Here is a 13788-nt window from a genome sequence, read left to right as displayed (position 1 = left end):
CTTTAAAAAAAATATTCGCCACGTGTTCTGATCATGTGGGCCAGTTTTCTCTTTTTCTGCCTGGGTGATGAACAGGCGTACACACACACACGCACGTCCGCGGTTGCTTTCATATATCCCTTATGGGAGGAGTTGAGCTCGAGCTGCACCGTCTTTGCTTAGCGGTGCACTTTGGAGCTCCGACGGTTTTAACCGATCAATCACGATCCGTTTGGTGCTCCTTTTGTCCCCGCGGTCATTTGAATCCAGTCCATGTTTTGCTTTCAGTCGCTTTTTAGCAGCGTGTATGTGTAGAGGGGGGTGTAATTCTCCTTCACTAGTGTCTGGATAAAGAAAGACTAGGTCAGCCATGTGGATGCGTCTGTTGAACAGCTGAAGGGGGGTTACACACACACACACACACACACACACACACACAGAGAGAGAGAGAGAGAGAACGTGGTGTGTGTGTGCGTGCATATGAAAGAGGGAGTGCGCGAGGAGGGGGGTAAAGCGTGCGCGCGCGTGTGCGTGTGAGAAAAAGGAAGCGGAGAGTGTAAACGGCGAACTCCACTGATTTTTTTTTTTTCTCCTCCTCTCTCTCCTTTCCTACCCTCGAAGTACTGCACTGGCTCCACTTCTCAAACGTTTTCGGACTTACCACACGGCGAGAAGGACTTGAGTGAGCCGTTTGTTTCCACAGAGAACCCCCCCCCCTCTCTTTCCCCTCCTCTTCTCACTGGCGAGTTGAACGTGAATACATTAGCAGAGCGAGGGCGTCTTTTGTTGAAGCAAGTGCCCGTTTCCATCCGTGTGGACGGCGGGTACCGGATGAAGTGATACGGTTTACCGTGTCTTTTTTCTCTCTTGGTGGGATTTCTTTGTTTTGGCCCAGGCCGATAAGTTCGGCGGGGTCATCTGTTAGAAACAGACGAGGATTATACCTTTCCTTCGAGGCAGTGGAGTGGAAGTTAGCCGGGCAGACTGGAGACTGTAGCGGGTGAGTACTACTACTCAGCGACCGCGGATGAAACACAGCGAGTGGGAGGGAAGGTGGAGGGGGGGGGCGGCGGGGGGGCTGGAGACGGAATCCTGGCAGCATAGCTGGAAAGCACGGGGTCCACTTGGAGTGTGCGCTGCAAGCGTTTCACTTTTTTCTCTCTCTCGTTCTTTCTTTCTTTTTTTTTGTTGATCAAGCGAGGCGCGCGTGCTCTTTTAGGAACACTCGATGACTTCTAGCAAGTAGGCTAATGCTTGATGACTTCTAGTAAGTACACTGGAGGTGGGCACGGAGTTTACCCACCGTTAATGGCACATCTGCTCCGGTATCTCTTCTTTGGCTTTTTCTTTCGTCTGTATGAGCTTGTCTGAGCACAAATCGATCAAACAATGGCCCATATTTGTCAAACTTTTTAGAGTAATGATAGTGATCTGGGATCAGCTTATGCTTTTTTTCTATATAACACAATGAAATTCCATGGCCTGATGAGACCTGATCTTAGATCAGTGTTCTTGCTCTGAGATGTGTGATAAATGTGGGCCATTGTGGCTAAAAAGTGAGCCTAATTGATCGTATTGAATGTGGTTTTGTTCACAAGGCTGGTGATTTTTATGTAAACAAAACAGAAAACTCTTACATGATGAGAATAATAGTGATGTAATCAAACAACTTCAAATTAGCACTGTTAGATGTTCCTCCAAAGTATGACTAGACAATATTTCATCACTTCAGACCAATCAGAACAAGTTCTGTGGCTTTATCGTACTAAATTTAGTTACTGGATGTTGAATGGGTTAAGGCACTGTGTTTATAGGGGCAACTCTAAAGATTGAATGAAATTGTACTGGCTCTTCTCTTTCTGCCTTTTAAACTTTGTTTTTGTGAACTGAAAAGTGAATTATGTATGTGTGGAATTTGAAGTGGTGTGCTCTGACATCATCAGAATGTTCACTACAGCTTTTATCTTTGTCCAACCATATCAAATAACAGATTGGGATAAAAAAAACAACTTGCTAATCTCTTAGTCAGTCACAACAGCGTGCCTACAATGAGGATTCGCCCCCCCCCCTTCCCCCATGTGCTGCCCTCCAGAGATTGCAAGTGATGAGTTATAACCGTTTGTTTACTGCAAACCCTAAGAGCGGTGGAGAGAGAGCATTTTTTTTGGTAGACTTGCTTGACCAGTTGGAGGCTGCTGTGGGACAGCCAAGTAAGCTTAACTTCTCTCAGTTGAATAAAGCATGTGAACCATGGCCTGTGATGGCCGGTGTGTGATTAGTCAAGCCCAGAGCAACGTGGGAGTTGTAAAGAACACGAGTGACTGGCTATGAGGTGGGGGAGGGTGGGTGGTGGTTGAAAAGACTTGTCTTAAACAGTATTTATTTCACAGTTGGGCTTATCTGATTTCAGTCTACAAGTCCCATGTGTGAGGGGGAAGTATCTTGTTTTGTTTTTTTTTCTCTGTAATCGCTGTTTTATTGGCCATACTTGATTTTCGTGTGATCTGGACTGCAAAAGGCTACCTTTACACGCCCTAAAAGGGCCGCTCCGCTACTTTGTCCACATCATATGTATTTTGGTGGACTATGATTCAGCGTATGTTAAGGCTACTTATTATTTTTTTTGTTCATGGCACTAAGGTCATAACGTCTAGTCAGAAGGTCTTACAGTGATGTGATTCTGGGTGAGAAAAGGTTGTCTAAACTAAAACTATATCTTAGTAATTATCAGCTATATTGAACATCCCTTGATGTAACTGTTTATGTCTGACAATAGCAGACAGTGAAGGGAAGTCCATTATAGAGGAGCTTTGCAACAGACATTGCACAACAAATAAGCCACAAAATACATCATTGCTTTTATACATTTACATGACCTGCCCTCACCTGATGTGAATGCTAGGATATCATTTGTCACGTGGTTATAAGGTTATTCTTAACAGTCCTCAGCTTCACCTTATATATATTCTGTCTGTCTGTTGTTAACTGGGAAGTGACCTCTAGCTTAATGATTCCTATAGTATTAATTCAATGGAGTAGGAGACCGCTGGTTGGCTAATTCATAGGACAAACACTGCGCATAATGTGTCGGAAATCAAGGCCTTACTCATGCCCAAACGGCCCTCTTCGCCCCATATGGCTCAAAAGTGCATGTTCCTCTTAAATTTGATGACTAAAAGAGATGACGTCAATTGCATTGTCATGTTTCTTCATCTCATGTCGCTTATTTATTTATTTACTTTTTTTTAGATATGTAGATCAGAGACTTGATGGTAGTTGCCTACTTTTGAGGGTGGAAAATGTACAGAGGCGTTTAAAATACTGTAACGCTGGAAGGGCTTCTGTGTGAGCTGTTATCTCACGATCAAGCGCCGAGTTGTACAGAGAAGATTTTCAAACCATGAGTCAGAGAGATATGACTGAAAGATAAGGATTAAGCATTACTAAAAGATGGAATTTGCCATTTTACAGACATCTCGACTTTAGATCGCTAATCTGTAATCATAACAGGCATGTGCGGAGTATCTCTCCTTAATCCCTTAGTTTATAGAATAGAGAGGAAAAACCTTTTATGAACTCTGTTACTCATGCCATGGCTTTGAGGATAGCCTGAGGTAAAAAGTCAAACATTTAGAGAGCAGTCTCCCACAGAGGAACTAAAGGCAAGAGCGAGGAACAGCATGTTTTCATTGTCTTGTATTACCCTCAGAGAAACCTCATTGAGAGGCTGGATAACCTTAAACTCCATAAGCATCGTTTAAGTATTAAAAATACGGTCTACTCTTCTGTTTGATTGAACTCTCCATGTCCAAGCTTGTATCCCCTTTGACCTGCAAGTTGGGTTTAAGTAGAAAGATAAAATGTACCCTTGTTTGACGTGACTACATGAGCAGAACAGCAGCTGGTGCACCATAAATAAGGGGAAAGTGGAGTTCCCAAATGTCCTTCCCACTCACTGATTTTAAGAGGTGACTGTGTGTGAGCGTTTTGGATGTGTGGGTGAGTAGATAAATTGGATGTTTTGTAGGGTATTTCTCTTTTGGCTTTCGAAATGACAGTTCTTTTTGTTTTCTGGTTTCCCAGCTACTATTTTGTAGCTTGAATATGAAACCAAAGGCTGTTCTTTCACTGCTCTTGTTTTCCTTTCTCTTTTTTGAGAACTCTTTCAGTTTCCATGCTATTGCGTTTGAGAATCTCCCCAGAGGTCAACCAGCAGTTTACTCTAACTGAATAATTGAATTAGCAAGTTGCTCTGTTTCTGAAGGAAGTGCTCAATTCTGGTAATGTTGGATGTGTTTACCAAGTGCCTTTGACTGTGACGAGCAGAGAGAACTCTGTGTGAGCGCGTATAAGAATGGTAAATAGATGAATCTGTTGCTAATGATGGGAGTGCTGTATGTTTTTAAAGTTGCCTTTATGATTCGTCTGTGCACTGGAGCTTCAATTGCAGTGCGTGGGTGTATGATTAACTGTGTCATCTCTCTCCCTGAACAACTGTTTGACTGCTTGCCTGAGCGGCGGAGAAAGTCTATTAAATGTTTAATGCTTAAACGCACAGCAACACCCAGCCCAGTGTGTTTCATAGCAGCGGCAGTAAAGTAGGCTTGTTGGTAAGCTCGATTGTAATTACATTATGTATGAAAGGGTGTTTCTTAGAGCTAAATTGGAAATATGCGTTCAGGTGTACCTAGTGTACTCTAAAAGTACATGAGCGTGTATGCTCAAACTACTCAATCTAAAGAAGGACATACACAGCTGTACACTGTTAAAATAAAGGTACTGTGCAGATACATTTCTCATTCATCAAGGTACAAACAATGTAAATGTTTCCTCAAAGGTACAGCAGTGGTTTTAAGGTCCAATTGTGTACCTTAAATAAGTGTTTTTCTTAGAGGAAAAAGTACAAATTTGTATCTTTTCATAATCAGTGTTTTAAAACAACAATCGAATAAAAAGCCTAGAGACGAGACGGGATGTGTGGAGTCAGTATAACGTAGAAAATATCATTTCAATGGATTATGGTACAATTATGTTCCCTGACTAAAGGTACTGAGACGTACCCTTGTAGGTATCACCCCAGTGACAAGAGAGGTACTGCCCAAGTGACAGTTTCGTACCTTTTTTTCTGAGACCTTATGATGTGAGCATGTACTATTTCAGGCTAGATTTGTTACAGGATTTTCTGCTGATGTCAGCCCGATACAGTTTCCAATACCCACTGATACCGGTATGCCATCTGTAATAGGGCTAAACGATTTGGGGAAAATATCTTATTTTACTTAATTTTCTATAAACTATTTCCTATAAATTAAGCTCCAGTTTCCTCCTATTGCCATAAAAGCACACTATTTTATCGAATTTCAGGCTTGAGCAATAAATGCAGACTCTCAGTTCACAAGCTCTGCATTATTAGCTTGAATTTCTCCACTTTAAACATTGAGGAATGTAGGGCATAATCCATCAAATGGTTTTGATAATTGGTTTGCTAATCATTCAGCTTTCATCCATAGTATGTATAACTATTGCCTTTACTGAAGAACTCTTGAAAAGCTCTCTTTTTTGAGAGGGTAGCAGTAAGTCCTGGCCTCCCTCAGCTAACTCTAATTGTCAGAGAAACATATCTTAAGCATTCTGTACATAGGTATGCCTACGTGTGATCCTACCCTTAAGGGCATCAAACAGGCGGTGGCTGGATCAAAGGCAGCGAGCCGGGGCTGACGGAGGGGCTTCTTCATAAAGTGTGTTGTAACGGATCAGTTGGTGCACGGAGGCAGCTGAATGTTTGACAGGGCTTGGGGAGGCATGTTATTTAATCTGCTCGCATGATGGAACTGGCTGCTATCGCGCTCGCCGTCTCTCTCTCTCTCTCTCTCTCCCTCTCTCTCTCTCTCCCCCTGCCTGCCTGCCTGGCTGTGATGGCAGTACATTTCTGATAGAGCTGCTCTCAATGCCAGGGAGCCGGTGGCAGGGCTCAGCCCAGTAATGTTATGCTTAATGAATTAGAGAAAGGGCAGGGGTAATTAATGTCATGTTTGAGCTTCTTGCTCTGCTATTGTGCTGTTGTGGAATGTCTGTGCTCATCACAGTCACAGCTTGGAGTTCAAGTTGTGTTGCAATGTTCAGAGGATTTTAAATCGTTGGGAATATATATAGATAGAAATACTTGTATGGTTTATTTACTACATGCAGCACTCTTGTGAGAAAACCTACACCTTTTGAAAGGGCTGCTTCTGGCATTGTCATTTTCAAAATGGCAAACCACCAAACTTTGGTTTATCTTTGTCCCTGTATGGAGCCTCTCCTTTGTTTACAAGAATGTAGGCTACTTCTTGGCACCTTCCCCATGACAATAGATACAGTAACCACAGACGCATGCTCATTGCCTGGGCGACAGGCAGTCCTGACACAGGTCTGACCACAAAAGAGCCAGACAGGAGACACTTATAAATTCCTCCTGTAGCCCGTACGTCAGGTAGATTGATATTTTAGCTAACAGGGCTGCCTTATTTTCAGGATAATAGGCATGCAGTCTTGCTGGTGTCTCTCTTTTCTTTGTAGTTCAGAATGAGTGTGTTGTGATTGGCATTGAATGTGTGGCGTTAGCCTAAATTGTATTAAGATTTTAAAGCTTAAGCATCTGAAACTGCACTCCTGAATGATCAAGTAGCCTATGTAAATGTATAGATGAAGCAGAGCTCATTGGCAGTAAATGTGAGCCGGTAGGAAATTGGGGTGATTGAAACTGATATTTTTAATAATGCTTGACGCAGCTGAGCCCATGCTCTGGGTCTTTCACACATGGTGAGGAGGGGGCATCTGGACTTGTTAATTCAGGGCATGGTCATAAAGTGAGCTAAGCTTCCGCCTGGCCCTGCTGTTTTCCTGTTTTGTTAAGACCATCACAGGACACGTTTAGGTTAGTTTGGTTTAGTTAGCCAGTGACCTTTATCGACTTGATACAGAGATGAAAAAAAGGCTTTATATGGTTGTTACAAAGCCTTTTTAGAATTGGAGAGGGGAAAAAAACCTGTCTGCTTTTAAGTGCTTTCATGTTGAGTTGAAATATGGGCTCTCTTCACATCTCATAATTTCATTTTAGCTAGCATGTGCCATCCACAACTAGGCTGTGTTTGGAATAAAGTAATTGAGAGCCTGTGTTAGCACATTTGAATCCCTCCCTGGATTCTTAGAGGGTGAACAAAGGGTTCCCTGGCCTCTCCACCTGCAAACCATTTTCAGTTTTAGTGCAAGCCATTAAAAATGGAGGGGGAAAAAAAGTGACAGGTTTGAAACTTTCACAGGCGCTCTGCTGAAATGCGTGTACTTTCGAATCCTGTTTTGGAGAGTAAACATTTAATGTAAGTGTATCACAGCTTTATTTATGCATTAAATCTGCTGTTAGTACTGAATTAAACATAAGCCTGTAAATAATGCAGCGAGCATTCCTCAGTGATTACTGGCCAAGCTGTGAAGAGTGAGTTTGCTAATAATTTGCTCATTGATCTTCTATGTATGCTAACTAGTTGTGGGGGAAGCATTGTCTGCTTAACAGACCTTTCCTGGCAGATGTTAAGGATATTGTTTGATGCAGCTTTCGCTTGGATGCTTTTTGGGTTGTGGGATATCTACAGAACATGTTTTTATTTGTTGTGGTCGAGTGAGCTGCCAATTAGTAGAGGTAGATAACATTTTTTTTTCACCCCTCTGGAATGCTTTGGTGAACAGAGATGACAGCAATTATGATCAGCATCTCTGGAACGTTTTGTCGCTGTAAGAGGTCTCCCACGTAATTATTGCGATGCGGCATTAACTAGTTTTTCCTTTTGATTTCCCAGTTAGGTTGACCCTTGTTTTAACCCGTATGGCTGGGCAGGAATCATAAGGGCTTCTGGCACCTTGGGTTTGATCCACTTCATTTGTCATCTCATCCCTTGGAATAATTACAGGCACGGCAGGCTGCGCCCTGGGGAACATTAAAGCTTATGACCTTTCTGCTCCCTTAAAAGATGGGTTGGAGACAAAGCAGCCCAGAGAGGAAGTTGTTATTAAGAAAATAATGGCTTTGACAAGTTAGGGATTAAATTGTAAACAGGCAGTGAGATGTATCAATACTTGCTGAGATAATTGATTTTTACTGTCTTCTCTGGGCTGTAGTAGCTATCGCTGGCTTTAATTAATGAAATTTGAGGCTGAGGTTAATACCCCTTTGATTCCTCAGGCCTTTGCTGTTAGTTTACTTCTGTCCAATGAGACATGAATTTAACCTCATGCAGGTTCTTTGATTCTGTGCAGCACAAACTGATGCTTCAGATTTGCACAGTAACATTTGGAAATGACAACGTGCGTCTGAAAGGAGTGGAGAAAGATCCTTTTTGTGTCATTGAGAGTACAAAGGAGAGCGTTGGGGCTCGGGGTACCACATATGCAGTTTTAGAATTGGCTCTGTGTTCCTGTGCTTCATCAGAGTGAAGTGGCTTCATCACCACAGAAAAGAAAATCATGCTCTATTGTAGCAATACACTACTACCCCCACTCAAGCTGTCATTTAGCTCCGCAACCCAATTGAGCATTTGCATTTCCACTTGATACGGCACACCCTCGGGCCTAGTGGAGAGCTCCTGTAAGTTTTCTGGCTGTTGAAAGCCAACATTCTTTCTTATCACATTCCAGGCAGCAATGCTTGTGAGTAAAGGTTGCATACATATTACCACTGCGGTTGGGTAACGTTAACTTATGTGTGAGTGTAAGGTCAGGTCGTTTGCATGGTTCACAGTCAAGCTAGTCTTGGTAATCAGTGTGACACATGGCTCTAATCAGTTAAACACAGCTCTATATCTTCCTTTTGGCAGAGACTGAATTACTGTAGGAGGAATTTTTGCAGTGTATTACTGCACTTTATAGGAGTGTTTGGCAGTCTTTGTCAATAGATTGTGCTCAGTTTTGACCGCTGAAGGCCATTGTGTGCTGAACACTGGTGAATAAAACACCAGTTATAAAATGTGACAGTGGAAAAATTTCCAAATAAAAGTTCTCACTCGATTATGTTAGTATTTTTAAGCAAGGCCAGGCAATAAAAAGACTCATCAAATGATAAACCCTTGCACCCTTAGCAAAAAAAGGTTCTATATAGTACCAAAAATGGTTCTGTGGTGTTATATAGAACAGTTTTTCAAGAGATCATTCGCTTTAAAGAACTATATATCTGTCATAGGCAAGAACCAGTTACCCATACAAAGAACCAAGCATTCATGAGGGTTCTTTGAGTGATCTTTTCTATATGTGACCATTGCCTTATTAAAGAACCCTTGAAGAATCACTTAAGGGTGTAGCATGTCAAACAATCCATTTCTGGGATAGTTTATTATAAAATGAAAAAGTGGAAGTATTTAAAGACTTATATTTTGTATTTTTAACAGAATATGTTTAAAATATATATAAAAAACCTTTGTGAAGGTTTTATATATATATATTTTGTATCCATGTAAATGGAGAATCCTGATCTGTTTCTTACTGAAAGAGAGACCGGTAGGAGAATTTAAAATGTGCATTATCATGAGGCTAAACCGCCTCCTAATCATTGCTGATTCACTGAAAGAAATTTATCAGTTTTTTTAATCACATAATTTTGGCAGCCGTGTGATAAACCAGTGGACACGCTATGAAGAAGGTAGGTTTGTTTGAAAAACGTCCATTACTTGTGTATTTGCTGGCAATTTCCTCAAGTGCCCAAGCGAAACAGACTTTTCTCTTTCTTTCCTTACTTTGAATTGTGTACTTGTGGGAAGCCCATTGCTGAGGATCCTGGCTAGTCACTAGCTATTTATTAGATCCCTTTGCTTTGTCTTCTCTAGAGCTAGCAGCCCTTATGAAGGCTTGGTTTTGGTGCTGGAATTCAGCCGGTGCGCTTTGAGCTGCCATTCCACTGGCAGACCATTCCCCTGTTGAGCCCAACGATGTTTTTGTTCTCTGTCCAAGAATACCTGTGAAGTACTGTAGGTCAACCCTAGGAGCTTTTGAAGCACGCAGAGTTCACTGGAGTTGCATTCACACCCAACAGGAGCCACCCACAAGGCTGAGGCATGAAATCTTTTTATCATTCTCCACTTTAAGAAGGCAGATTTGCAGAGAGCCAGCTCGCTCACTCGCACAAGCAGCGGCAACAGCGGCGCTGCTCAAATTCTTGTTTGATTAAGGATCATTTCCTTATTTGCCAAATGCAAATCTGTTTTGCTTTCAGACTGAGCCATTCTAGGCTTGGGGGGTGGCGGGGGGTGGAATAGGCATTTTTCACAAATAAAGGAAGCATTGCTTTTGGAGATATGTATAACATCTCTGTCATGCCCCAACGCCCTATTTTTTTCTTAGATATATTCACTATACTTGGAGTCATCTCACATTAGAGCAACCACATCCTTCCTCATCCCCTTGGTATATAATAGAAGTGATTTCTCCTCTTGATAAGTCTTGAAATAGGCTTTCCTTTGGGAGTGTTGTGAGGGGAGCCAGCTCCAGTTCTGGCTTGCGCTGATTAAAGGAACACTTGTAGATAATCCGTTTGAAACGTGTGTCTGTTTCATGGGGGTGGGGGGGGTGGGGGGGGGACTGGGCAGGAGAGATTTGGATTGGTAAATGCTTATCACCTCGGTATGAGCCGCCACTCTGCAGGGATAAATATTTAATGACGGGGAAGCTGAAATAGAGCCGTAACAGACCACTGGTGAGAAATGGAGCTGCTATTTATATGCCGCTCTATTCCTTAAAGTAATGGAATGGTGATTGAGCCCAAGGTTATTAGTGCACATGAGATTAGCTGTTGACTCCTGCATGGCTTTAGTTTGCGTTGCGCTGCTCTTGTGCCTGCACATTTGGGAGTGAAATGCCTTCTCAATTCACACTTGTGTAACACGCAAACTGTATTGACAAACCCTTGCGAAATGGTGACGTTTACATTGTTGACAGTTTCCACTTGAACAAGCCAGATTGCATGCTAGTAATCTTTGTCTGAAACAGTCAGAACTGCTTATCGTGATGCAGCCTTTGTGTTGTATCCGAGAAGAGTGAACGTATAATCTGCATTTCTCACCGTTGGCTGGGCTAGTGTTGCCGACTATTGTTGTTAGCAACGCTAATGGTTGCTAATGCTCATGCTTGCTGGCATCTGTTCTTACTTAGCTTACATTGGAGTCAAGTCTCGTGTTTTTGTTTCAAACTCCTGCCATTGGCCCTCAGGGACCTATAGTAGCCATAGATAGCTGTTAAATGTTATGAACTAAAGTCATCGTAGTTTGCTCAGTGATTGAGTAATAATGTTTGCTGGAGTGCTGTAGAAGGCCACAGTGTCAGTATGTGCATTACTTCACCGAGTCAGTCCAATGTCATTGCGACTTGAGTGGCACCCTTTTACACAGTTCCTGGCTCAGGCTCATAGTATGAGACTACTCTAACTCTCCAGCCAAGTTGAAAATGGGGCCTTCTTGTGTTCCCTCATGCACTCAATTGCTGTTTAGACTCTCAACGATTTTGGCCATTTCGGTGTAAGCGGACAGGTTCCAAACGCCGTGCACTCTGTCTGCTGAATGAACACAATGGATTACATTGTGGACAGAATGTTTCCATTGTGGAGATGCAGCTCTTGCAGGCACTTCCGAACGGCCGGATTGGATTACCAGCTCTTTGTGGCCAATTCAGATGAGTGCTGAGATCAATGGAGCTCTTAGCTCAAATCTAATTTGTTTGCGACTAAGTTGGTAATGCAGATCAGAGATTATTTCTGCATAAAACAAAATGAATGACATCGCTGGTGTCCCATTTATTTTTGGCTGTCCGGATTCCCATAGACGTTAATTACTGTGATTTCATATTCATTATTGAATTTTTGATTGCTGTTGAAGCACAGTTGGGTGTGCGATGTGACTGATGAGGAATATGTGGACTGATAATCTTCTTGCTGCGTTTCTAATTATGTTATTCTACTGTGGTATATAGACAAGCATTCCGTGTTGGATCACCTGAGATGAGTTTGCTGCGTAGTGACAGGGGAGAGAGGGACTCTGCCATGTGGCCCAGCTGTGTCGTGCACTGTCCTTGCCTTTGGGTCCCTGATGATGGTAATGCGGTAGTGCAGAGGACTTGACATTCCTCTCTGAGCACATTCAGGCCCTTGGAAATGCTGTGTGGTCAGGACTTTGAAAAGATGGCAAGATATGCATGCATGACAGGAGATGTGGTTTAGGGCACTCATTATAGATTTATATAAGTAATCAAGTAATTTACTGATTATTTTGGCAATTAATCAGAGTTTTTAGAAAAAAAACACTTAAGTGAACAGTGATATATGCCGAAGTCTGCCAGAAGACTTTACTGGAAAAATAAGTCTAATATAAAGTACAATTTTTAGTATATGATTGATTTCACACTAGAAGTGATATGGCGCTTGTGGAAACCTTTCACTGCTCTGTGAAACTTGCTGTTTTACTCTGGAAACTCACTTGTGTCATGCTGACTTTTTTTCTGTCCACATTTATATTTTCCAATTATAGCTTAGTTAATATAACCAGCAGATGTCTTTATTCCATTTAGACATTAGATAGTAGGCAACATTATGATCATATGCTATTAGCTATTAATTTTTGAAAGGAGTTTTGATTGGCTAATTCCTCAGATATTTCCCTCACAGGTCTGACAGACTCGAGAACTTTCTTGACATTTGTACTATACAGCAGTGCTGCTGCTAAAACTCAAAATATAGCTGTCTGCTGTTTTCAGTTTGGACTTGCATTGCACAATATAGCATGAATACTGAATCTTGAGCTATTTCTAGTTCAAAACCGATTGCATGCTGTTTGTCGTAAGCATCGAAACAGTGTATTTTTCCATTGTCTCACACAGCTGTATGAAAGGCTACACTAACATAGGAGTATAGTACACACAGTTGTAGATGAAACACAGTTAAGTTAACCTCTTTTTATAATGTTGAAACATGGACATTGCTTGGGTCGCTAAAATAGTTTTACATTTTATTGTGACACTTTGATTTTGTCTTTTTCCACCTCATTAATGCTATAAGAGCTACAGCCTGAGCTGTGAGTTTGTTTTGACTTAAGCTATTTAAAACAAATCTAAGACTAATCTCTCTGTCGCCCCTTAGGAGATCTCTAGTGTAAGATTGCTGGTGCATTAAGTGAGGGCAGTGCTATCCCTGTAAATCTTCAGTACATTTTGTCTTGGGAAGGGCAATGATAACAGAGCACATGCAAACATGAATGATACATTAGGCTTCTAAGGAGGTTATTATTAGCTGGATGCAGGACATGTTATGAATGAGGAATTGTGCAGATATTTTAAAATGTTTCGTTTTAAACAGAGAGCCCTCAGTCATCCTGCTAGCTGTGGCAAGATGTCCTCTTTAAGTTTGTTCCAGAGGACACAGCTCTGGTGAATGGAAGACCCATTTTTTTCAGGGTGATGTATGAAGAGAACTAGAAATCTGTGTAAAGGAACTGCTGAAAGAAAGATGTGGAAAGGTCAGGCCACATTTCACTTCAGCCAGGCTTTTTATTAGCCTAGCCCAGTGTGCACTTTAGCGAAAATACAGTTGCTCAGCAGTCAATGGACTACTCATTTAGATTGACACAAGCGTATACAGTTGGATGAATGTGGCTCTGTGGCAAACATGCTCACGCTGGCTGTTTATAAGCTTAGCCATGCATTCGCAAGCTATTTTAACTTATACCCACACAGACCTGCCCCTGGAGGTTCGCTCCTTGCCACGCTAAGGAAATTCAAAAGCGTGCTCATGAGCATGAAGCC

At 42.0% G+C, this 13788-nt stretch overlaps 1 protein-coding gene across 1 annotated transcript in view; it reads left to right on the top strand.

The window, feature by feature from the left end:
- The first annotated feature begins 804 nt into the window (after window positions 1-804).
- The window catches only part of rerea (arginine-glutamic acid dipeptide (RE) repeats a), a 125597-nt gene continuing 112613 nt past the window's right edge, over window positions 805-13788 (top strand). The window contains 1 exon segment of the mRNA XM_036591767.1: window positions 805-979. The gene's annotated coding sequence lies outside the window, so the exon portion shown is untranslated.

This window comes from Colossoma macropomum, unplaced genomic scaffold, assembly GCF_904425465.1.
Source record: "Colossoma macropomum unplaced genomic scaffold, Colossoma_macropomum, whole genome shotgun sequence".
Lineage (NCBI taxonomy): Eukaryota > Metazoa > Chordata > Actinopteri > Characiformes > Serrasalmidae > Colossoma > Colossoma macropomum.
This window is presented reverse-complemented; position numbering and strand designations above follow the sequence as displayed.